This window comes from Vombatus ursinus, unplaced genomic scaffold, assembly GCF_900497805.2.
Source record: "Vombatus ursinus unplaced genomic scaffold, bare-nosed wombat genome assembly UNPS02014789.1, whole genome shotgun sequence".
Taxonomy (NCBI): domain Eukaryota; kingdom Metazoa; phylum Chordata; class Mammalia; order Diprotodontia; family Vombatidae; genus Vombatus; species Vombatus ursinus.
In genome coordinates this window covers 12,929,731-12,955,696 of record NW_020954567.1, presented here as the reverse complement: position 1 = coordinate 12,955,696, position 25,966 = coordinate 12,929,731, and the positions used below count along the sequence as shown (strand labels likewise).

Here is a 25,966-nt window from a genome sequence, read left to right as displayed (position 1 = left end):
AGCCCAGAGCATGTAACTAGGCATCACAGGATTATTTTTTATTATAAATACTATAATCATTTTCTCCCAAGCTGCTCTTGCATCCATCCTGCCAAACCTGCCTGAAGGAGAGATTAAAGCACAGAGCACAACCAAAATTGGAGTCTATCAACCTTACAGAAAGACCAGTTTCAACTGTCAACTTTATCTTCTTAATAGTACAACGCTTTGAATCTTTCCTTTTAAAATTAGCTAAGTTTATTCAGTATGCAAAAAAAATGCACCCTACTCAATGAAAAGTAATTCCATCAGATCACTGGCTTTGTGATTTCTAATGCAGCCCAGTTTTAAACTTAAAAAAAAAATAATCATAATTTTTCACATAAAAACTTTGACATTAGAAAATCTTTTTGGTGAGATTGACCAGAACTATTCATGATACTTGCATTCCTGTAAAACTTCTCATTTAACTGGAGTGTATCACAAAAGGCTATGTGCAGGTCTACACCACGAAAATGAATTTGGGAAACCCCTCCATTATTAAACTCAGTGGATTTTAATGGCATGTTTTGGGTGGGAATAACTGAAAAACAAATTTAAGTTTAAAATAACTTTTGATAAAAGCCTGTGAGGTGGGTCTACGAAATGGTGTCCTACTTTGTTAGCTGGTTTAAAATTTTTTATTATCAAGGTTGCTTCAAAGAGATGTTGGGTGAGAGACTTGCTTTCCCTAAATAGGGAGAGTTGGCATGTGTGCCTAGCAACACCGGCTGAAGCCTTCTGTTATGGAAGGTTCCCTTGGAGTGAGAAGGAGGGAGGAGGAGGAAAAAGGCAGGAGTAACAGATTAATCTGTTTTTCCTAGCAGGGGGCAGAGGCCCAGTTGCCTGAGGAGAGAAAGCAGGAGGAAAAAAAGCACATGCTAGTCTAACCTCTCGGTAGTAGCCTGGGAAGGTTTTCAGTAGGATTAACGTGGCAGTTTAATGGGCTGAGAAAAAAGATATAGCCCAATCCTTCTATAGCCAGTTTAAAAGCTCAGTTGTTCAAGAGAAAGGCATCGACAGGCCTTCTGGCCGCCTCTTAGGAGTGTTTTGGAGGGCATCAAAAAGTCATCTGGAAAAGGGCTTATTGAAGGATGGGATGTTTGTGTCTCAAGGATAGGTAAACAGGCATTTAGTACACTTGGCTTTAGTGCTGGGGCATTGCAAGAAGTAGAGAAAAACAAATCACTTTCCTCTTGGCAAAGACTTGAGGTAAAAAGGTTAGAATGCTAGGTAGGAAAGTTGAAGGCTTTGATAATGGGGATGGGCGGGCGGGGCCGATCCCCCACAGGGGCCTCAGTTAGGAAACCATTTATGCTAGGACCCAGGATACACCATGTACCGGAAAGGACCAGACTTCAAGTAATTCTATTGCCTGCTTTAATTCTTGCCAAGAAGTTAAAACTCCCGAGTTTTTAAAAAAAAAACAAAAAACTCTTACACTCAATCATACCAGCCTTATCAATCGTGAGTCATCCCGCATTTACGCTCGACACAACAATCTCGGCCTCCCCCACCCATCCGTTTTAATAGGCATCAGGGGAGCGAGCCACTTGGGGGAAGGAGCTTTCACTATTCAGCTTTGGTTTTGGGGCGCAGGCTTCCACTTCGGCTGGGCAGTGAGAGCAGGGTTTGGAGGAGGGGGGAGCAGGGATTTGGGGAGTGTGCATGTGGAGAGCTGTCAGGGTGGGGAGTGCCCCAGAATCATGGGGGGGAGTGCCCCAGAATCATGGGGGGGGCCGGGGAGCCGGTTGCAGAACTGGGGCGAGCTTTAAAAACATCAACACACGCGTCCCAATTTTCCACTTGGCTCTGGACCCTTAGGTCAAAGGAGGTCGAGGTGGGGCGGCTCCCTGGCCACGGGTGTGTTTGAGCGTGACCAGGTGAGGGTTGCCGGGATCCCAAGTGACTCAGTGCTTTTTTTTTCTCTCCTCCCTCCCCATCCCTCTCCCTTCCCCTTCTCTCTCCCCCTCCCTTCCTTCCCCTCCTTTCCCCTCTCTCTTTTCCTTCCCTTTCTCCCTCTTCTCTTTCCTCTCTTCTTCCCTTTATCCTCTCTTCCTCCCCATTTCTCCTTCCTCCTCTCAACTCCCTGTCCTTTTTCCTCTCCTCTCTAGCCTTCCTTTTTTTCTCACTCCTTTTCTCCTCTCCCCCTCATCCCTCCTCCTTCTTTCCTCTCCCCCCTACTCCTCTCTCCTCTTTCCCCCTCCTCTCTTTCCCTTCCCTCTCCCCTTCCTCTACCCCCCTCCCCTCCATCCCTCCTCTTTCCCATTCTCTCCTCCTCTCTCCCCTCCTCCTTCCTGCTTCTTTTCTCCCCTCACCCTCCCTATTATTCCTTTCTCTTCCTTCCCCCTCTTCTCTTCCCTTTCCTCTCCTCCCTCCCCTCTCTCCTTCTTTCCTCCTCTATCCCTGTTTCATATCTTCCTCCCTTCTAACCCTCCTTCCTTCTCTCCCCTCTTTCTTCCTCCTTTCTCCCCCTCATTCCTCCCCTCCCCTCTTTCCCCTTCCTTTCCTCCCTTTCCCATCTTCTCCTTTCCTCCATCCCTCTTCTTTCCTGCCTCCCCCTCTCCTCTCCATCCCTCCTCCTTCCTCTCCCCTTCTTCCTCCTCCCCCCCCCCCCCCCCCCCTTCCTCCCCCCTCCCCCCCCCTCCCCCCCCCCCCCCCCCCCTTCTCCTCCCTCCCCCCCCCCCCTCCTCCCCTCCTCCTTCCTCTCCCCTTCTTCCTCCTCCCTCCCTCCCCCTCCGTATTCCTCTTCTCTCCTCTTTCCCTCTCTACCCCTCTCCTCCCTCCCCCTCCCCTTCCTCTCCTCTATCCCCTTCTCATCTCCTCCTTCTCTCTTCTCCTCCCCTCCATCCCTCCTCTTTCCTGTCTCCCCCTCTCCATCCCTCCTCTTCCTCTCTTCCTCTGTTCCTGCCTCCTCCCCCTCCCCCTCCCCATTCCTTCTCTCCTTTTTCTCCCTCTTATCTCCCCCTCTTCTCCTCCCTTCTCTCTCCCCTTCTTCCCTCCTCTATCCCCTTCTCATCTCCTTCTATCTTTCCCCTTCTCTCCATTCTCTTTCCTCCCTTCCCCTCTCATCTTCTCTCTTCCCCCTCCACTCCATCCCTCCTCTTTCCTGTCTCCCCCTCTCCATTCCTCCTCCTTCCTCTCTCCCTCTCTCCCTTCCTCCTTCCCCCTTCCCATTCCTCTTCTCTCCCCTTTCCCCTTCTTGCCTCCCCCTCCTCTCCTCCCTCCCCTTCTCATCTCTTTCTTCTCTCTTCCCCTCCACTCCATCCCTCCCCTTTTCTGTCTCCCCCTTTCCATCCCTCCTCCTTCCTCTCTCCCCTCTCCTCTCCCCTTATTTCATCTTTCCCCCTCTAATCTCCTCTCCTCTCCTCCCTCCCTTCTCATTTCCTTCTCCTCTCTTCCCCCTCCCCTCCCTCCTCCTTCCTCCCTCCTCCTTCTCCCCGCCTGGGCTCTCCTCCCCCGCCCCTCCCTCCTCTCGCTCCCCACCCCTCCCCCTTCCTCCTCTCTCCCCTCCCCTTCCCTCCTCCTCCTCCCTCCCTCTCGGAAGGGGAGGAGCCGCGGCGGGGTCTCGGGCCAGAGCCGCCGCGGCGGGCAGGGGCAGCGGCGGCGTCTGCAGCTGGAGGAAGAGGAGGAGGAGGAGGAAAGAGGAAGGCTCCCAGGACCCCGAGCGGCGGGGAGGCGGCGGCGGCGCAGGAAGAGCTGGTTAACAAGATGGCCCCTGCTGCCGGAGCGGCCTCGGCAGCAGCAGGTGGGAGCTGGGAGGCGGCGCTGGCGGCGGCGGGGGCCGTGGCCCGGCGGCCCGGGTCCGAGGCAGCGGCGGCGGCGGCAGCGGGGGCGGCGGCGGCGGGGACCGTGACGGCGGCGGCGGCGGCCGCGGGGGCCCGGAGCTGAGAGGCGCTGCCGCTCGGACCGGCGCGGTGAGTGAGGAGGAGGCCGCCGCGGGCGAGGGGAACAATGGGGGACGCGGCCGGCGAGCTCGGGGAGGCTCCGCTCCCGGCCTGGGCCTCCGCTGCTAGGCCTCAGGCCTCCGCCGGCCTCGAGTGCTCCGCCGCCCGGAGGGGTTGGGAAGGCCAGGGAGGTCGGGGCTGGGCTCCGCCCTGGCCGCGGGGCGGGCGTCTGCGGGCCCTCCCGGGATGGGCGCTTGGACCCCGCGGTGGGGAGCCCGGGACTCGACGGCTCCTTGATCGGGTGATTGATTGTTTGGGGCTGGGGGCTGCTCGGACCTGCTGGAAATGCCCCGTCCCTCCATGACCCCGCAGCCGCGGCCAGAAGCCGCCGCCTCGGTCTGCCCCCCTCCCCGGGGGTCCCCTGGAAGCTTCCTCTCCCCCTGCCCCTCGGTGGCTCCCCGCTTGAGCTTGGAGGGGGGTGGGGGGTTGGAGGGGGGCGGTGTTCCCGAGTGGTGGGGAAGGGGAGAGTCAGGGAGCGGGGCATCCCTGCCTTAGCTGCCCACCATCCTGTGGGCCCTGGGTAAGCGAAGAGCGGGGTCGTGGGGAGTGGGGCACTCCTGGAGCATCCCTACGGTGTTTACGCCCTAAAATGACAGAGGACTGGCGGCAGCACGGTCACGTGTGCAAAACAAAAAGGACCGAACCCCCGTTAAATACGGTTTTTTTTCTTTTGGACTGATGATCCCATGTGGCATAAGAAATGCCATTAAATCTGTCAAAGAAAGAAAAAACCCAGCCCTCTGATGAGTCTATTTCTCCAAGACACATGTGGTCAGATCCAGGAATACAACTCCTGCCCTTCTGGCTCCTAATAATTGTGTTGTGATTTTGCTTTTCAGTACTTGGCCTAGAATCATTCAATGCCATCCTTTCTCTTACAGAGTTGGTTTGAAATCTGGATGTTTGATTTGGGTGGATTATTTTTTTTCCTGAAACAATTAGGTTATTAATTTTTTTTTTTGGAGTAAGAATTTTGCGAACAGAAATGGCAGTATGACAGTTTTTGCTCTGTCCTGTAGTGCCATCTTTCTAATCTTTCCATCTTATAGCTTCCATTTCCACCATATCTAATTTTTTTAGGAGCTCAGCCATTTTAATCCATTTATGGAGATAAAGAAAAGGATCCCTGTGATATTTTGTGCTTGGTTTGCAAGTGTAGGCACTGATGTTAAGGGAGCTTGAATACATCAAAGGAAGACATTGCTGTAGCATTCCTCTGCCCCAGAGAGGTTTATTTCTGTCCTAAAAGCAAGATTTATGATCTAACACCTTTCATGTATTGGATTCTAACATTATAACTCGCATGGGACTCAGACCTTTTGTCATTGAAAATTGATGTCTGAAGAGTGTTTTTCATTTTTTAAAGTTAAATCAGTATTCTGTTTTCCAGCATATGTATCCATAATCACCATTTACAAGAATTGACAGTGAAGAATTCTTATCAGTTTGGGGAATAGCAATTCAGTATTAGCTTTGAAACTGAGCTTCCTTACTGTGGTTTTGGGGGATTTAAAATATAGCTCATTGCTTTTTTGTTTGTTTGTTTTGGCCTGGCCTAAATATTTCATTCTGTGCCTCTAAATGTAAGGTGAGTATTTTTTTACTCTTTCATTGAACACTTGTACTTAGTTCCTGCTGTCGTAAATATGGTTTTGCAAAGCAAATCTATGCCTCTTTTTTCAATTGAGTATTTTCTATTTTCATTTCTAAATATTGTTGTTTAGGCTAACTGAGAGAGGTTTGAAGAAAGTGATAAATTCCCTTCAAATCTTTCACATAATGTATTTCATCTCAGTTGAGGTCCTATCCTAGTACTGGATATTGCTATCCACATCTTGCTGTCATTTGTTTGTTCATTCATTCATTCATTCATTCATTCATTCATTCATTCATTCATTTATTTATTTATTTATTTATTTTTGGGGTGAAACTGGTGATTTAATTAGTGTGCAAACTCTGTCCACCAACGAAGATTACAGCTCCTCTGTAACTATTCAAGTCTTAGTGACTTAGGACAATGAGAAGTTATGGCTCACCCTCCTCATCACCACTGGTCTGTATCAGGCAGAACTTGAATCCAAGAATCCTTGCATCCAAAGACAGTTCTTTATCCGCAACCCACTCTGGCTCTCTGTAGGCAGCACATTCCATTTTAGAAATATACAAGGTTAGGGTCTTTTGGAAATAAAATCTAATTGTGTTGGACTGGGGATAATTTACCTGATAAGTAACAACTTTAGCCAATTGTGGTAGGAATTTTGTTTTTGCACTTAAATAAGCAAAGTAATTTTGACCTGAAGTTTGGTAGCGCTCTCATATTGAGAGCACTCATTGTAAGCATTTGTATATATAATACAAATAATACTCATTTGTATATATAATACAAAATCATGATTTTTTTAAACTAAATCAGTTTAGGTCCATTAATTGCCATAGAGATACATCCATCTCAATGCTATCTCTCCTCCAATATTCTACAAGTCTATGTTATTTGAGGGGTGACGATTAAATGTATATGCCTATATTTCAGTTCAGGTTTTACCCCTTGAAAGCATTATATCCTAAAGTGTTCAGACCGTGACTGGAGGAAACCTCAGGGCCCTGTAGTCCAATCTTCTCATTTTAAAGAGAGGAGGAAATTAAGGTGCAGAAAGGTTACATGATTTTCCCAAGACTGTCTGTGCAGCTTATTAACCTGTAATGCAGATGTTGTGATTGATAGTCAGGCATCGTAAAGGGATTCTTCTTACTACATTTTGTCATAAATTCTTTTCCTTTTTTTGTTCCACAGTTTTGTGGTCTGCGTCTGGGTCTCTATCTAACTTGGGGCTAATTTCGTGCACACAAAATCAAGGAAATACAAAATTGAGAGATGTGACCTCAATAAGCAACTGTGATATCAATGCATATTTGTGTTATTTCACTTAGGATTTTTCCCAACTGGTATCTTCTAGTTACTTAGTAAGTTTTCTCCATAGGTTGAATCAAATTTTCTTTTTTCGTGCTAATATTTCAGGAAACAGACACTTATAGATGAAAAGATAGGAATAGGGTATCTGTACACAAGGTTACCCATAGACGCATGTTCTTTATTGAAAATGAATTTTGTTTGATTTGATATATTAAGTCAAATTTGCCAGTACTTGACTGTTCTAAGTGCCTATTTTATTGCTTTACAAGTACACTATGAAGTACTTTTGATAGATTTGATTGTTACTTTATTAATGATATATGTGTGTGTGTATATATATATATATATAATGTGTATATATATACATATACATGCACTCACAAACATTTTTAAGCTTTTCAGGAAGTGGGAATTTTGTAGTGAAATTCATATTACATGTATTTGTGTGATTTACTATAAAATTTTCATAGTCTTCATTTGTTATATAATCACTTTTATGCCACAGGAGTATTTTACTATACCACAGGATTTTTAAAAGGTAATATAAAAATAAAAACTTTTTGTAATATTCAGGGCTTTTTTTTTTTTGACCTGCTAAAATATAGGAATGTGTAGCTCCCAAAATATGCTTTTTCTTTAAGCTAATGGATTGTTCTGGAGTGCTTGTCTTGTTCTTTATGAGATCCGTGAGGTTTAGCCACTGTTTTACCAATTATGCCTGTTTCTGTGTCCCTTGCAAGTAAATGATGGGGTCTGACAAAATGATACTTTGACAAATGGTAAGCCTCAGGACAGGGTGCCATTTAACTAACCTGGGACTCTGGTTTGGTTTGCAAGGTGCTTTGCTTACAATAAATAATTCTGTGAGGTAGATACTGCAAGTGTTGTTATCCTTATTTTACAGATGAAGAAACAAAGGATTAGATGACTTGCCCATGAGCCACAGTTTAGTATGAGGTAGGATTTGAACCCATATTTGCAGACTTAAGCTCTAGGACTGCATCATACTCCTGATATTTCCTGAAATATCATACTACTTCTCGTCAGTGAATTGGACTTGAGTCTCTCGGTTAGCCCATACTGAGTCAATTTGTGGAATCTCTCAGAGTACAAGTCACTCCTTGGGTTTAGGACCCTTTATAATCTTTGTCTTGCCTCTGCAACTGTGCAGGAATTGACTCATCAGCAAGGATTTTCTTAATTGTAGTCTTTCTAAGGATCATCACTTGTTAAAATAAACTTGATTTAAAGTATGTTTAGTTTCCTATCTCCAATTCTAGCATTTAGCTGTGGATATTATAGTATATATAGATTTAGGGTTTAAGTGTTCTTGGTGCCCCTAGTCATTTTAGGTTTGATGTTAATTGACAGCAGTATCTTCATCCATTCTTTTTTTTTTTTTAAGACCTGGTCAAAAAATTGATAAATGATAACCAGTAGGCCCAAGTAATGAATTGGATCCTATTTTCATTGTTTGAATTAAGAAGGTCACATTTTTGTCATGTTGAAGTAATCATTTTGTCTCATTAATTTTTAAAGGATTACTTATTAAAATGTAAAATAAGTAAACATGGTAACATTCTTTTGATGTTTGTTAGCGTTTTAGCAATATATCAGTCTTATCAGTTCTGCCTGAGAGAGTATCTTCCTCATAAATACAATAATATTTTGAACTTCTGTGGTTTCTTTCAAAGTGCTAAACAAATACCATTTCACTGTGGTAGTGGAATGAGTATCTTTGAGACAAGAACTTGTGAAGGAGCCATTTTAAAATCTCTAGGTGCCATCATTATGAAATTAGAGTAGAGACTGAAAGACTATAATTGAGACTGAAGAAAAAAATGCTGCTTTATGGGATATAATTATATCAAGCATCTCAAAGACCACTTCAGAATTCTCAAGGCCCCTCTCTGCCAGTGTGTTTAGTAGATAGACACTACTGTAGTTTTAATTCTTTTTGGATACATTTATTTTTGTTTTTTCAATTATCTTATGGAAACAAGTTGGAACCTTCAGATTTTTAAATTATATTTTAGCTCTCCTTGAAGAATCAATTCATATTTGATAACTTAAACAAATCTGTTGTTCCCTTTGCCATTTTTTAAGGATGCAGTGTTTAGTGTTCTTATAAAGATTTCCTTACCTATTGCGTGTTACAAAATACACTAGTACTACACTTAATGAATAAGCATCGAGTGAATCTTGATTTGAAACTTGTTCACTATCCAGAGGACCTAGGAGGACAAGTTGGTTAATTTCAAGGCCTCATGTTTCAACTGTAAAGGACTTGGACATGATTTCTAAGGTCCCTTCCAGCTATTAATATCAATAATAACTAGCATTTATATAGAAATTTAAAGTTCCCAAAGCACTTTACAAATATTTTCTCATTTAATCCTCACAGCAACCTGTGTGGTAGGTGCTATTATTATCCCCATTTTACAGTTGAGGCACAGAGTTTAAATGACTTGTCCAGAGTCACACAGTTTAGGAGTGTCTGAGGCAGTATTTGAACTCAGGCCTTCCTGACCAGGCCCAGCACTCTGCCTAGCTGCCTCACATACCTTGTATATCACGTAACGAAAAGCAGAGTGAACTTTGGTTAAAGATAGTTTTCCTGTTATTAAAGGTATTTTTACAAGGTGCCTTAGCTCTCACAGCAGCTTAGTTTTCTATAAATGTGTCATAGATAGTTATTAATAATATCTAGCATTTAAATAACAAGGTTTTCAGAGTAATTCACATATCTCATTTGATTCTTTTTGTTTTTGAGGCAGTCTGGGTTCAATGACTTGCCCAGGTTCACACAGCTATTCAGTGTTTGAGTCCGGGTTTGAACTCAGGTTCTCCTGATTCCAGTGATGGTGCTCTGTCCACTGCACCACCTCGCTGCCTCATCTCATTTGATTCTACTTTGTGAGAGAAGTTAAGTAACTTTCCTTCCAGGAAGTAGTGAGTACAAATGTCTGATGCAGGATTTGAACTCAGGTCTTACTAACTCCTGAGTCCAGAGTACTATCCACTGTACCACTAAAGAAATGTACTGCTTATTTGAATAATAGCCAGATTTTTTTTAAACCAGTGTATTTATACCATAAGGCTTCTTGGTTAGCAGAGCCCTGTTTAAAGATTGATTTTTTTTTAACTGAAATTTTATTTAAATTTTTTTTACTTCAACAGTCATTTTTTATTGAGTTCCAGATTTTCTTCCAGCCCCTTCCCCACCCATTGAGAAGGTAAACAATATGATACTCATCATACTTGTGAAGTGATGCAAAATATATTGCCAAAAAAGGGCAAGAAAGATAAAATGAAAAAAACATGCTTCACTCTGTAGAGTTCATCAGTTCTCTCTCTGGAGGTAGAGAGCATTTTTCATCATGAAAGGACTGATGATCATCAAGTTGAACCTAAGTCTTGCTGCTATACTGCAACTCATAGAAAGAAAAAATTGGAAAATTCAATTAAGATTGACTGGAGTAATAGAGTACATGAATGGCAGTAATGTGAAATAAGGCTAGAAAGGTAGATCAGAGCCAAAGGTGTTGAATATCCTATGGAAAGAGTTTGTATTTTATCCTTTAGAATTAAGTCACAGAAGAAAAAAAGAATTGAGTCATAGAATGCTTTGAAGTATAGGAGTGATGGGATTAGACCTTTGTTTTAGGTAGTTTGTTTAGGTAGTATAAAGCATGGATTCTAGTTGGTGGTGGGGAGCAGCTAGGCTTTTTATCAAATAAGGAGGCCCTGAACTAGAGTTGTGGTAGTGGGAGAATAAGCATGGGACTGATGGAAGAGTAGAAGGACTTGCTCACAGTTACTGGGCAGAATGGCAGAACAGTGGCAGCCCTACTCCACTTCAACATAACTCTGTCCACATTGTGGAATTTCCAGTAGGTGAGCTTTTAGTCTTTATCGAGTAGGGGAGTGAACAAGGGTCAGACCTGTGCCTTCAGAAGATCGTGTCGATGACTGAGTGGAATAGTGTGCATGCTATATCACTTTACAAATATCTAAAGTTATATAAATGTCAGCTCTTGTTAATATTATGTAGGTTAGACTACAAACTCTTCATCTTGACATTCTGTTGTGCTTTATGGTTTACTTCTAAGCTACTTCTCATATTTATTTCACATTACTTTCCTTCACATACTTCTTGTTCTAGCTGTACTAGACTACTTGTCTCCCCTCTCATCTTCCATATATTCTTGTAGGTGGCTCCTATGGTAGGAATACACTCTCACTTCTTTTACACATGCTTTAAGACTTAGTTCAGTTATCATTTCTTCCCTGAAGCCTCTCCTGATTCCCATCCTGAAAGTTATTTGCTCTTTTCCCCAATATTCTTAGTGTATTTTGCTTGAATGTCTTTTTGTTCCTGTCAATCCTGACCTCATATGTAAGCTTGCTGAGGGCTAGAACTGTTTGCCTTTTTCGTGTTTGTATTACCATCATTACTATTTCTGTTATTGTGTCTCATACGTGGTTGGTGCTTGGTAAATGTTTGAATTGAATTGATGTTAGATTTGTATTTCCTTATTAGGGACACCCAAGAATAATCATTTGTTTTTGTCTAGTTCTTTGATTTCATTGTGTAGGAAACTCCCAAAGAGGAAAACATTTCTGTAGCAGATTATGCAGTTTACAGTTTGAGAGTTGCCTGGGGGCCTCGAACCTCTGAGTAACCTGTCCGAGTTACTCAGCCTGTATGTGTCAAGAGCTAGGACTTGAATCCATGGTCCCCTGACTCAGAGGCCATCCCAGGCGGCATTTGTAAGATTATATGAAAGAAAATTTTAAATCCTTGGTACTGATAAAAAGTTATCTTGTTTATTCATTTATTGCATGTTTGTTTTTTAACTTGTTCTTTGACCCAGAACTTGGAGACTGTAGATGAGTTGGGATCCAGTACGGTGGTACAGGAATGGAGGAAGTCTATCTATGTCTATAGATCTGTGATCTCATCAAGTTATTGAAGCATTGTAGTAATTAAAGGATGAGTCATTTGAATGGCTTCAGTTCAGGAAGCATTTATTAAGCATTCTCTGTGGATTCTGGGCACTAGGGAGAGGAGACTAAAACGAAAGCATCTGCTGTCAAGGAACTTCCATTTTACCAGGAAGCAATGGTATATGAGCTAATTAGTAAAGTCAAAGCATTATACAAAGGGGTTTCTGGGATTTGGGAAGGAAAAGCACTAATTGGTGAGGAGGGGGATCGGGAGCAAAGACATTGACCTGAGCCTTGAAGGAGGGAGCTAGGGCTGCTGAGAGGTAGGTAGACAGAGGTGGAGGAGAGAAGGGGAGGGGAGGGGGGAAACCATCTGCAAGGGTATATGGGGAAAATAGTTTGGGTGAACTGTATATATAGAATTAGGTACAGAAGAGTAAAATAAATCTGGAAAAATAGCTTGGCACCAGAATGTGAAAGGCTTGTATTTTACCTTAGAGGCAATAAGGAGCTGACTGAGCTTTTTGAATGAGGCAAAGACATATTCAGACCCGTAGGATTATCAGTTTGACAGCTTTGTGGAAAATGGATTAGAGCACTAATGAAAACCAGTCATATCTTTTCTATTTTCCCTTTTTTATTTTTTTGGTTTTTACTTCATTGGGTATTTATAAATGACCACTTATTGGAAAGCTAATGCCAAATTAACAGAATAGGGTTTAAAGCAGGGTGATTGGGTTTTCATTTATAGTTTACAATAACCTTTCACTTATCTGGAATACAACCTTAAACCAGGAAATAAGGAGAACAAGCCTTTTTTTTTTTTTTTTTTTTTTTTTGGTGAGGCAGTTGGGGTTAAGTGACTTGCCCAGCAGCTAGTGAGTGTTGTGTGTCTGTAGTTGCATTTGAATGCAGGTACTCCTGACTCCTGGGACAATGCTCTATCCACTGTGCCACCTAGTTGCCTCTGAGAAAAGACCTTTGAATAGAGAAAATAGATGTTATTAAAATCCTTGAATTCAAGCTTATGTTAAAACTCATAGGAGGGCCCCACAGGTCTTTCCTCAGAACTTACTACTCATATCTCTGTCACAGTGCTTCAAGTTTTTAATCTGGTTCCCTAGCCTATAAGAGATTAGAAGCCAGAACAGTATACAGTGATAGCTTATTGGTGTAGTGAGTGCTTAATGGTTACAAAGCACTTTCACATTTCATCTGACACAGTACCACTGAAGTTGGCAGCATGTATGTTTATACTTATTTTACAATAGAAAGTGACTTCTAGGTCATGATTTTCCCATAATCGGAGCTAGACTGTGGCAGAGCCAGTATCCTTATTCAAACACAGATCTTGTTTATCCAAGTCCATGCTTTTGAGGCATCATTGTATGACGGTGATGTTTGGAGATCGTAATTAATTTTTGTTGTGGTTGTTGTGAGGATAAAATGAGATGATATTTGTAATGCACTTAGCAAATCTTAAAGTGGTATATAAATGCTAGCTAATGAATGTGAAAAATTAATTCCCTGAAGTGGTCACAGTATTTGAATTTGTACTACATATGTACAACTAAGCTAGAATAAATGATCATATTTTATGTGACTATAACTTCAAATACAGGTGACCACTTCAGGGAATTAATTTTTCACATTCATTAGCTAGCATTTATATACCACTTTAAGATTTGCTAAGTGCATTACAAATATCATCTCATTTTATCCTCACAACAACCACAACAAAAAGAATGAAAGAATGAAAGTGAAAAATAGCATGCTTCAGTTTGTATTCAGATAGTATCCTTTCTTTCTTTGGAAGCACATAGCATGAATCTTTTGGGATTGTCTTAGATCATTGTATTGCTGATAATAGCTGCTAAGTTATTCACAGTTCATCATACAACATTGCTGTTACTGTGTGCAATGTTTTCCTGGTTTTGCTCACTTCACTTTGTGTCAGTTCATGTAAGTCTTTACGGGTTTTTCTGAAATCATCCTGCTTGCCATTTCTTATATCACAGTAATATTCCATCACAGTCTTATACCACAACTTGTTCAGCTGTTCTTTAATTAATGGGCTTTCCCTGGATTTCCAGTTCTTAGCCACCACAAAAAGTGCTAGCAGCAATATTTTAATGATGGCCAACTGTGAAAAACTTAGCTACTCTGATCAATACAGTGAGCCAAGAAAATTCCAAAAGACTCATGATGAAAAATGCTATCCACTTCCAGAGAAAGAACTGATGAACTCTGAATGCAAATTGTAATACAGTTTTCACACTTTCTTTATTTTTCTTGCCTTTCTACACCACGAAAAGAACTGCTGTAAATATTAGCAGTTTTTATAGTAGCAAAGAATCAGTAAACATTTATTAAGCACCTGCTGTGTGCCATGCACTGTGCTAAATGACCAAAGGCAGCACACAAAAAAAGGCAAAAGGCAGTCCCTATGAAAAAAGAGGCAAAAGACAGTCCCTGCCCTCAAGGAGCTTACAGTCTAAGGGGGGGGACACAACATGCAAAGATACATGTAAAGCAAATTATATTTAGGAGAAAAAGAAAGTTTTTATTTGACCTTTATTTTTGGATAGGACCAGTGATATCAGAGTTGCACAAAATCATGAGTCTCACTCTCTTCCAGAGTCATAGACGTCCAGGGGGAAGACAAAAGTCAGAATGGCTGGCAGTGGCCTGGGATGGGGTGGATGACCTTGGTGTCTTTGATGTCTGACTAAGCTCTAAGCACTCTTCTGGGTGTTTATTCAAACTATCCTTCAGAGCTGGAATCCATTCTCCTCCTCTTCTCTTTTTTTTTTTTCCAAAGCTCTTCCCGGAAGCGACCTCTTGCATGTTGTTGTTCAGTCATTTTAGTTGAGTTCAACTCTTCATGACCCCATTTGGGGTTTTCTTGGCAGAGATACTGGAGTGGTTTACTATTTCCTTCTCCAGCTCATTTTACAAGTGAGGAACTGAGGCAAACAGGGTTAAGCCATTTACCTAGGGTCACATAGCTAGTAAGTGTCTCAGTTCAGATTTGAACTCTCTTGCTGACACCAGGCCTCACATGATCCATTGAGCTATCGGGCTGCCCCTCATCTCTTGCATAATTCCTCCCCAATTGTTAGTGCACTCTCCCTCTTTAAATTGCTCTAGGTTTACTGTCTACATGTTGTTCTCTTACTTTCTCCCCTATCTCATCACACTACCAAAGGGCTTTTTCAGTTTGATCTTTCTCTTTCCAGTGCCTAGTATAGTCCTTTCAACATTGTAGTTATTTTATAGATTTTTATTGAATTGATTACAAAAAACATTAAATACGTGGGACATAATCTTCTCCAAAGTGTGGTTTGATAACCCATGCCAGTTTTCTTTTGTCTTTGTGCTTCATTGTTTACCAATTTATATTTGGGTTTTATTCGGGTTATAGTGTAAATTTTTGTCTTCAATTCCAAATAGTTGCTTTGTTAGTGTTTCCCAAATTTGAAACACAGGTGCCCCCCCCCCCCCTTTTAAAAAATCTTTTCAAGATATTTTTCGGTGCTTAGGCTTCTTTTTAAAAGTGGCAATATTATGGGTCCTGATTTGTGCTTACAGAAAGTAAACATGGCATGGTGGATCAAGAGCTGACCCCAGAACCAAAAGAGATGTGATGAGGTTCAAGTATGACCTCAAACATATGTTGTGTTCTTGGACAAATTGCCTAGCCTCTTAGTGTTTTAGGCCAGAGATATCAAATAGGCAGCCCATCAAGGGTCCCTAACACTCCTAGAGTGAAGCCTGAACTAGTTAACAAAATAAATAAAAATACAAATAATATTACATTTTAAAATTTAAGTCAACATGTGGCCTGCAGGGATCCTTATGTATGGATTAGTGGATCCCATTTTGATTTTACTTTGACACCACTGCCCTAGGCCACTCTCTAAGACTAGAAATTGTAGATAAGGTGCTGACCAGCATTGGTCAGAGGGATTTTCTTCACCTGGAATTTCACTGTATCAGTAAAATCACAGGTCCAGACCTTACCCCTATTCTAAAGTATACATATGAGTATGGTGAGGGCATTGTAATGTTTATATATCTAACTATAAACTTCGCAACTACACCAGGAATTTCATTTTCAGGGGAATTTCCTGTTAAATTTAAGGAAAGGGGAATTCTTTGAAAATTTTTAAGTATAGGTTTCTTTTAACACCTGGATTTGTAAGGTCAGAAGCCAGATTGAAGAGGATTTAGGAAATGGAGGCACCTGGTAATAAATGACTTAAAGGAGTTTATCTTATAAAGGCAGAAGAGATAAGAGTGTGGTAGAAATAGAACACACTGTACAACATGTGCTCTCACTATGTAGGACTAATTCACTTTCTTTTCTGATAAAATCTTTCTTGAAGGATATCTCTTATGGTTCTCTTTGTACATAGGTAATCATGGGAAATTTGTGCATCAGCCTACTTGTGTACATCATGCCCTTTGGGTCATCTGCAGCTTTGTGGCATTACAAGATTCATAATCATGTAGTATTATTGGTTAATTATTACTGGTTAATGTTGGGTTTTCTGGCTTTGCGTCATAGAATTAGAGCTGAAGAGGACTTGGTAGTTCATCTAGCCTACTCATTTTTATACGTGAGCAAATAAAGGCCCAGGGAATGTAAGTCACTTAAAGCGATAAGCTAGTACTAGACCAAAGGCTCAGACTCAGGCTCTCTTACTTCAGATCTTTGGCTTTCCTGCATATAGTATAACGTTTCTTATTCTGTAGCCTTTTAACATTAACAGAGCACTTTGCTCTTTGTGAGGTAGGTTGTACAAGAGTTATGGTCTCTGTTTTACAAAACAAGGCATTCACCTTGCTCTTCACAAGACTTGGTTCTGTTCTTCAGAAACAAAATTTCATGTTATTCAACATTTACGTTTGTAGAGAATACCTGAGGTTGTTAAATTTTGCCTTGGGAATCAAAGATAATTTTATTAACCTTAGGAAAACATCTATTGATAATCAGATTTACATTGAAAATAACAAACCTTTTATACAGTGAGGTAACCCACATAGGTTTTACAGACATAGCTGTCCCCCACCCAGTGCTCTATGCTCACAACCTGTGATCATGAACCCCTTAGGAAGTTCCTGGAAGGCTGTTACTTTTGAGCTATTGGCGCACAAGGTTCCAAAAAGAGCAAAACGCTTCCAATGCCTTGAACACTGTAGAGAAGTGTGTATACCACAGTTTTTTCAGTTATCACCCAGTCATTTGACACCCACTTTTCTTTCAGTTCTTTTCTAATAAAAAAAAAAAGTATTACTATAAAACTTTTGTGTATATGAGACCCCTTTTCTCTGTCATCTCCTTGAGGTCGAAAAGTATGTGCCGTGTGTCAGAGAGAGAGAGATACATATATTATCCACATATATTATGCCTAGAAATGATTACTACAATCAGAGTATGTATAGTTTGGTGATTTTTTTTTTGTTTTATTTAATTTCAGAATTTAGAAATAAAATTTAAACACCCAAAATGTATATTTTTATATACATAGCAGAACACAAAATAGGTTGTATATTGCTTTAAAAAAAAAAGTTTAAATTACCCACATTACTTTAAAAACTGTCCTGCTTTGTGTATATAGCCTTCTGTGCATTTAAAAAAAGATTTAGGCATCCCTTGCTTCTCCCCCTGCAATCTCCTGACTAAAAAGCCTAGAGAAGGAAAGGGGGGAAAACCAGTGACCTTGTGACAAACATAGTTAAGCAAAAGTAATCCACATAGTGGCCATGACTAAATATATCTCTCTTTTGGCACTTTGGGTCCATCACCCCTCTATCCAGAGATGGATTACTTACTATGGCTTTTCATGAGTCCTCAGGAGATGTGGTTGGTTACTTAATTGATCAGAGGTCAAAGGGGTTTTTCTTTATAATGTTGTCCTTTTACAAATTGTTTCCCTAATTATGTTCACTTAATTTTGCATCAGTTAATATTCAGGATTCTCTGAAATAATTTATTTCATTTTTTTTATGGTATAGTAATATTACACTCTATTATGCTCATATGCCAAAAGAGTCATTCCCCAGCTGTCTAAGAGGCGGTCTAAAGCATTCTCTTAGATTCTTGTCGTTTTAAAAAACAAAACAAAACAAAACCCTTTTACTCTACTTCAGGGTTAGGAGGGTTAGTTGTGTTTCGTGTTTTGTGTTTTTGTTTTTATTTGTGACTTATCTCCCTCTCCCTACTCCTTATTCTCTGTTTTCTGTGAGTTGGATATATTACTGTACCAAACTGTGTGTAAGTAGGGGTGTGCCATTCCATTGTCTCTTTCAGTTAAGAGTGAGTTTCATCTGGTGTCCACTCTGCTCACCTCTTCCTCATGTACCCCAGTTATGAGAAATAGCAAGTTCTATCTCCTTCCTCTGTGCATTATCGTGTTCTTTGACCCGCCCTTCTTTTTTCTCTCTTCATACAGTCCCTGTCAATTGCTTAAATAATTTTACCTTTCTAGGTTTCTTGACCTCTTGTGTTTATGTTTCAGTATTTCTACTTCGCTCTACTCTTTTCATCAGAAATGCATGAAAGTCTTCTATGAAAGGTTGATTTTATTCCTTCCTTATAAGATTATACTTAGCTTTGCAGGGCGAGTTATTCTTGGTTGTGATCCTGTCTCTTTTGTGTTTCAGTATGTTGTATTCCAAGATCTCTTGTTTTTAGTAGAAGTTTCCAGTTCTTCTATGGCTATAGCTGGTACTTGAACTCCATTCTGGAGGATTGAAGATGGTTTCCTTCTATATTTGTCTTCTGACATATATGAGTGTTTTAATTTATGATTTCTTGAAATGTAGTATCCAGGCTCTTATTGTTGTTTCCATTATTTTCAAAGAGTCCCATGAATTTTAAACTATCTTTGACCTATTTTGCAAGTTAGTTTTTTATTTTAAATATCTTACGTTTTTATCTTTTGAAAAAAAAATTTGTTTTGTTCTAATATTTCCTGCTGTCTTGTGGGATTATTTATTTCTGTTTGGTCTGTTCTAGTATTCAAGGAATCCATTTCTTGAATTAGGTTTACCACTTTCTTTTTATTTTTAATTTTTTTAATTTTACGTTTATTTTATTCAGTTTTAATTAATTTTTTGTTTTCAGCACTAGCTTTTATAAAATTTTGAATTCTAAATTTTCCCCCTTCCCCAGGACAGCATGCAATCTGATATAAGCTATGAATGTATGATCATATTAAACATTTCCACATTAGTCATGTTGTGAAAGAAGAATCAGAACAAAAGGGAAAAACCATGAAAAAGAAAAAACAAAAAAGCAAAAGGAAGAGAAAATAGTATGCTTCGACCTGCATTTAGACTGCATGATTCTTTCTCTTAATGTGGGTAGCATTTTCCATCGTGAGTCTTTTGGAATTGTCTTGGATCATTGCATTTCTCAGAGGAGCTAAGTCTAAAAAGTCGGTCTTTGCACAATGTTACTGTTACTGTGGTGTTCTGGTTCTGCTTACTTGCGTGAACTGCAAGTCTTTCTAGGTTTTTCTGAAATCCACCTGCTCACCATTTCTTATGGAACAATAATATTCCATTACATTCATGTAACACAACTTGTTCAGCCATTCCCCAGTTGATGGCATCTCGTCAATTTCCAATTCTTTGCCACCATAAAAAGAGCCACTGTAAATATTTTTGTACATATGCCACTTTCTTTTTCAAGCTGCCACGTTCTTTCCTAAAGATTTTGTTTCATTTTTATCTTTCGCTTCATTTCTTCTAGATATTTAGGTAGTCCTTGTGGAAAATTGATTTTTTCCTCTATTTGCAGTTATTACAGAATTACTTGCTTCTTCTGGGAATCTCTAGGTTAGCAGTAATTTTTATACTAGTTGATGTTTTCTTTGATTAACAAATCTCCAAATTTAGTTCATGAATTTGGGCTTTATGCTAGGCAAGGCTCTTTTGGATAGGGTCCCTGCTTGGTCTCACCTTGGGTTACCTAGGTTCTTGTGCTGACTTACACTTCTGGTACAGAGCCTCTCAAACCCCATCTTTGAGATTCACAGAGCAGATCTTCCTTTACTGGCATCTCAGGACAAGGTACCAGGGACCTGAGAGCTTCTGGGCACCTGAGTTTTCTCAGTGTGAATACTGACCCTCCTAACTGGTTGTTGCTGATTTCTGGCGCTTCGATAGGCCAGTTTCTGACAACTCTGGGTTTTTGGGGAGACTGAATTTGTGCTGGCTTTGCTTGTGGCCTTCTTTTCTGTTTTACTTAATGTAGTTTGTGTTGAATTTCCTGATCATTCTCTCTGATGTGCTTTGTAGTCCATAGGGTCACGAAGAGTCCAAACACAACTGAACAACAAATTTTGTCTGGTGTGAATTTTCAGGTTTTTACTTGAGTAGATGTAGGAGAACTGGACTGTCTGCTTCTGTTCATTCAGGTGTCTTGGCTGGAAGTCCTGGTGACTTTTAAGTATCATTCCAACTTATTTTCTTTGAACAGCAGGACCAATTTACAACTCCATTAACAGTGCATTAATAGGCCTTTTTTCTCATAGCCCATCCATCATTTAACATTTTTGTCTTTTGTCATCTTTACCTGGTGCATATAGGTGAAACTGAAGAATTGTTTTTAATTTATATTTTTCTTACTATTAGTCACTAATTATTATTGATGATTTGGAATGTTCTTTTGTTTGGTTATTGCAAATTTGCTTTTTATTTTGAAAGCTACCTGTTTGGATTTTTGCCCACTTATCTTTTGGGGAATAGCTCATTTTTTATGTGTTTGTATTCCTAAAATATCAGACCTTTTATCAGTTGTTTAAAGTTTTTTTTTACTCTCTAACAGTTTTCTCTTCTTTCTTTAGCTGCATTGGTTTTGTTTCAATAAAAACTTTTCAATTTTATATAATTAAAAAAGTTTGTTTTATCTTTTATAGTCTTCAATAACCCTTAATAAGGGGATTGATCTACATGCTATCTAAGGTCCTTTCTAGCCCCAACTCCTGTGGTACAGTTGAAATATTGGTGGAACCATATGAAATATTTCATTCAGTGGAACAAACCTTGGATAAATGGGAATCCTGGTTTTCTTAAGCATTTTGGGTTCATTAATATTTGCTTAGTTATGGGGCTCATGAAAAGAGTATGTCATCAGAACACAGGAAAATGTTGATATTAATCTGCATTAAATCAGAAAGTCGGAATTCCTTGCAAATTTTCAGTCTTAGAAGTAACTACAGTTGACTTTAGCTACTCTAATCAGTACAATAATCCAAGACAATTCTAAAGGACTCACGTAGAAAAATGCTATCTATGTTCAGAGAGAGAACTGGATGAACTGAGTGCAGGTTGAAGCATACTTATTTTTCTTGCCTTTTTTGGGGGGGGAGGGCAATATGGCTAATATGGAAACATGTTTTGTATGACTTCCCAAGTGTAATTGGCATATTGCTTACTTTTTTAAAAAATTAGTTTATTTTGAATTATTAACAATCACTTCCATAAGCTTTTGAGTTTTAAATTTTTCTCCCCCTTCCTTCCTACCTCCCTTCCCAAGATGGTGCACAATCTGATATAGGCTGTACATATATTTTCCTATTAAACATATTTTCATATTAGTGATGTTGTAGGTAAGAATTAGAACCAATAGGAGGAACCTCCAGAAAGAGGAAACAAAATACAACAAAAGAAAAAAAATAGCAAATAGTATGCTTCGATCTGCATTCAAACTCCATAGTTCTTTCTTTGGATGTGGATAGCATTTTCCATCATGAGGCCTTTGGAGATGTCTTAGATCCTTGTGTTGCTGAGAAGGGTTAAGTCTATCAATATATTGCTTACCTCTTGATGGGGGAGGGATTGGAGGGAGAGAATTGGGAATTAAAATTTTAAAGAACAAATATATTAAAGTAATTTTGAAAGAAATAACTACAGCTCTTACTGTCTAAAGCACCATAAACATACACATGGTTAAGTTAGAGACAATGCAGGTTCTATGAGAGCTTCTCAGTTGAATCATTATCTTTGCTCCAAAGTTTATTTAGATAGCAGAAGACTTTTATGAGCACATGCATTGACTAAACTATGGCTATTTCCAGAGAGCTTTGGTGCTTGAAACTGAAATGGAAAATTAAAGTTAGTGCTGTTGTTGAGTTGTTTCGTTCATGACCTCATTTGGGATGTTCTTGCAAAGATTCTGGAGTGGTTTGCCATTTCCTTCTCCAGCTCATGATGAAGAACTGAGGCAAACAGGATTAAGTGACTTGCCCAGGGTCACAGAGCTAGTAAGTTTCTGAGGGCAGATTTGAACTCAGGTCTTCCTGACACCAGGCCTGCTGCTCTATCCATTGAGCCATATAGCTGCCCCCCATCTCTTGCATGATTCCTCCCCAATTATTAATACACTCTTCCTCATTAAATTGCTCTGTGTTTACTGTATACATGCTGTTCTCTCACTTCTTCCAAAGTACCAAAGGCCTGTTTCACTTTGATCTTTATGTTCCAGTGCCTAACATAGTCCCTTGAACATCTATTCTCTTAAGCAGTACTCTATATAGGCATGTTGCTGCCTCGTATCCCTAATTAATTAAAGCTAAAAAATCCCCCCTAACAGCAGATAAGACAATTAAAAGTTAGACTTCAAGTGACCTACTTCAAAATCCTAATTTTGTTGTGGAAAAAAAAGTAATATATCTACTAATTATCTGTTTCCAAACCAATTTGCCACAAATAAGAGCAACCAATAAACCCTTCAAAGAGTGCTCTCAATGCAATGGTGCAAGCAATGGTGATTTACTTTCTTATTTTTATTAGCTATAGAGTATAACTTTTTAAGGGACAACTAGATGGCACAGTGGATTCTTAAGGAGGATCACTCAATTAAATTAGTATAAATCTTGAAGATTCCCAATCTCGAGTTGGAAGGGATCTCAGAGGCAGCCAGGTGGTGAAGTGGATAGAGAGTTGAACCTGAAGTCAGGAAGACCTGAGTTTAAATCCATCCTCAGATACTAGCTGTGTGACCCTGAGCAAGTCAGTTAACCCTGTTTGCCCTAGTGTCCTCACCTGTAAAATGAGCTGGAGGAGGAAATGGCAGTATCTTTGCCAAAAACACCCCAAATGGGGTCATGAAGAGTTGGAAACAACTGAAACAACTCAACAACAACAACAACTTTTTAATTTTCCACCAAAGCTCTCTTTCTGGAAATAGCCATAGTTCAGTCAATGCATGTGCTCATAAAATAGATTTGGCTCAAAGTTCTGCTCTGAGATAGCAGTTGTTTATTGGTGTCTGATGAGTAGAACATCAGAGGGAATGGAGATAAGGATGCTTCAATAATTTGCATTTAAATATTTGGAGAACTGTTAGGTTAATAACTGGGGAATTAGCTCTTCTGTCATTTTGGGGCAAGTGTAATTGACCTGATTACAGAAAGATGAAAAATTTAGTTACTAACGTAATGTAAGGTCAGGTTGTTTGCAATGTTGTTGAACCAAAAAAAGGTTTGGAACAAGACAGAAGAGAAAGAACAGAAAAAAAAACCGGATTTCAGAAGTGTGTCAAAGGGAGCCTGTAACACTGTCTCTGCTGTCACTTTCTGGGCAGAATGGTTGACCTGCCAGAGGCTGGACTGCTCTCTATTGCCACCTGCTGCTGGAAAGAATAAGGAGAAATAGAAAGGGGGCTCTCCTGATTGGCTGCGGAGAAGAATAAGGAATCAAGAAGCCAGAAGGGGAGGAGGGCCCCTCAAAGGGGCAGAGTTGCAGAGCCTTTTGCCAGCTCTAGGCTAAAAGCTGTTATTTTTTCCTAAAAGAGCATACTGCTACTTCAAGTGAAGGCCTGAAGCTGAAAGAGATGGAGTTAAGTCCTGCTGTGCAGAGAATGGGAGGAGCTGTCCCCAGATGGAGGAGTCTGGCTGAGATGGTGTGTCCAGTGAGGGTCACATTAGCCTAGCGGTACAAGTATATATCTGACACTGAAGCTGTGCTCAGTAAGGGCCAATTGTTTTCTGCAACAGGGAGAGGGCACTGAAGGCTGTTGTTCAAGAGTTAGAGGTTGCTCTGGCCATGTGTTCCCTGTATGTGTATTTACTAACTTGGAACTTTGAGTATATGCCCACTCTCCCCACTAACACTGTTCATTGGTGGGAGACTGTAATTAAGAGTTATTGGTGGAATTTTATATAATTACTTTGCATTTACTTTGCATTTTCAGTAAACTAATTTGTTAGATTTAATTGAGAATTAATGGTTGATTTATAAATGGGAAATATACAAATGGGACCTCATGAGTTATAGTGTTGGTGTGAGTAGTCACTCACAAAGATCCTTACCCCCCAGGACTTTGAGAGTTAGAATAGTAGCTCTTTGGCCATCTTCTCTCCCACCCCCTGCCAGGGAACTACCCAGACCTTGACAAACTGGGTATAGATGAAGTAAACAGCAGCTCCAAGCCCTGGAAGGGACACGGTATAGGGAGAGTTGGGAGCCCATGCCCATGCCCAAGTTACATACAGAAAATTTTCTTTTTTTAAAACTGGACCTGTGATTTCATTGGTATAGAGAGCTCCCTCCTGGTGAGGAGGCCTGAGGAATAGCCAGAAGTGGAAGGTGGAGTGGTCTGTGTGAGGAACAGAGGGAAGTCCATTTGGGATAGCGTTTGTATAATGAGCCTGAAACAGATGGCTGGGGTGTAAAGGGCCTCAAAGGCTTCTCTTTTTCCACTTAGGTGCCTTTTTATACCACTTTTATGCCACTTAAGTTACCACGCTGGTGGCTTAGCTAGCTGAATATGGGATTGAGCTTATCATGGATCTTGTAATTTTTAGTCTTTTAGAAATGGTAGCATTAAATGGTCCTTTTAGCGTTGAGATGGACTCACAGCAGTGAGCAATTTGGGTAATTGACAGCATGGTGGCATTTCTCAACTTAAGTCTGGCCTTGTCTTATTTTCCTGCTATTGGATTCTGAGCCCTCTTCATTCTGTGTCTGGGACATAGGCATCTTAATTTGTTTCATTTTTGTAAATTTCCTGAAACATATTTAATGACAATTGGTGGTAGAAGGTTGTTATAAATTGTGAGATAGGTCTTCTGTAAAGAACATATTTGGTAGAAGTAATGCAGTGAGAAAATTAGAATTATGAAGGCATCATTGCTTTTTCCCTCTAGGCAAGGGTTCTTAATCTTGTTTGTGTGTCATGGACCCCTTTTGCAGTCTGGTGAAGTCTATGAACCCCCTTTCAGAAATGTTTTTAAATGCTAAAAGAAAAATATATGTAAGACTCCAAAAAAAACCAATCATTGAAGATCAAGTTGTAAAAGAAATATTTTTTAAAGTTAATGGACACTGGAGTCAGAACCAAGATTCTAAAGAAGCAAGTGAAATATAACTTAGTTTCCCAACACAAGTCCTTCACAAAAATGTAGAAAACTCACCAGATTGAGTCCTGATTGGGAAATCCAAGAAAAAAAATTAAAGTGAGTCATTTCTAGTCCAGGTTAGCTTGGGAGACAGAGGGGTCAGTGGATACTGGAAAATGATATTTGGCTCCAAGGCACAGGCACAGAATATTCCAATATTCAGGAACTGGAGAGGCCTGAGAATAGGTCCCATATCCATGTGAGAGGACCCTGACCTTGTGTATGGTACTGGAACAGGTGCCAACTTGAGGCCCTTTCTGCTATCCAGTTTCAGATCATAGAGCCAGGGTGAACTGAGGAGGGGGACCTGTGGTACCTAGGCTGTGTACTGAGCTGGTAACAAGTTTAGAGGCAAACTGTGTGTGTGTGGGACTCTGACCCCAGGAAAAGAGCAGGGTAGGTAGAGTGACAGTAGTAATTCTCCATTTCTTTCTAACAGTAGACAGTATTGAGTGCTTAATTACTCTGCCATGTATTGTGCTAAATACTGATGTGGGAGGGATTACCCAGGTTGGGGCCTGGTAGAGAAAAGCCTGTGGAGAGCCAGGTTCAGCCTAAAGAGGAATGAAGAGATTGACCAGCACATCCTTCTTAAAATGAAGTTCTGGGAGGAACGACTGGCCAGTCAGAGAAAGTTGGGCTAGATCATTCCTACAGCTCTTCTAGTTCTAAATCTATAATTCCTGCACCACCTTCTCAGGTCACGCATCTCTGATGATATTTTA

At 40.4% G+C, this 25,966-nt stretch overlaps 1 protein-coding gene across 3 annotated transcripts in view; it reads left to right on the top strand.

Annotated features, from left to right (window-relative positions):
* The first annotated feature begins 3,903 nt into the window (after positions 1-3,903).
* Positions 3,904-25,966, top strand: part of RC3H1 (ring finger and CCCH-type domains 1) — an 82,955-nt gene continuing 60,892 nt past the window's right edge. Inside the window, exon 1 of one of the 3 annotated variants that reach the window (XM_027868382.1) lies at positions 3,904-3,935. The gene's annotated coding sequence lies outside the window, so the exon portion shown is untranslated. The remainder of the gene's footprint in view (positions 3,936-25,966) is intronic. The other 2 variants (XM_027868383.1, XM_027868381.1) reach the window with 2 other exon arrangements.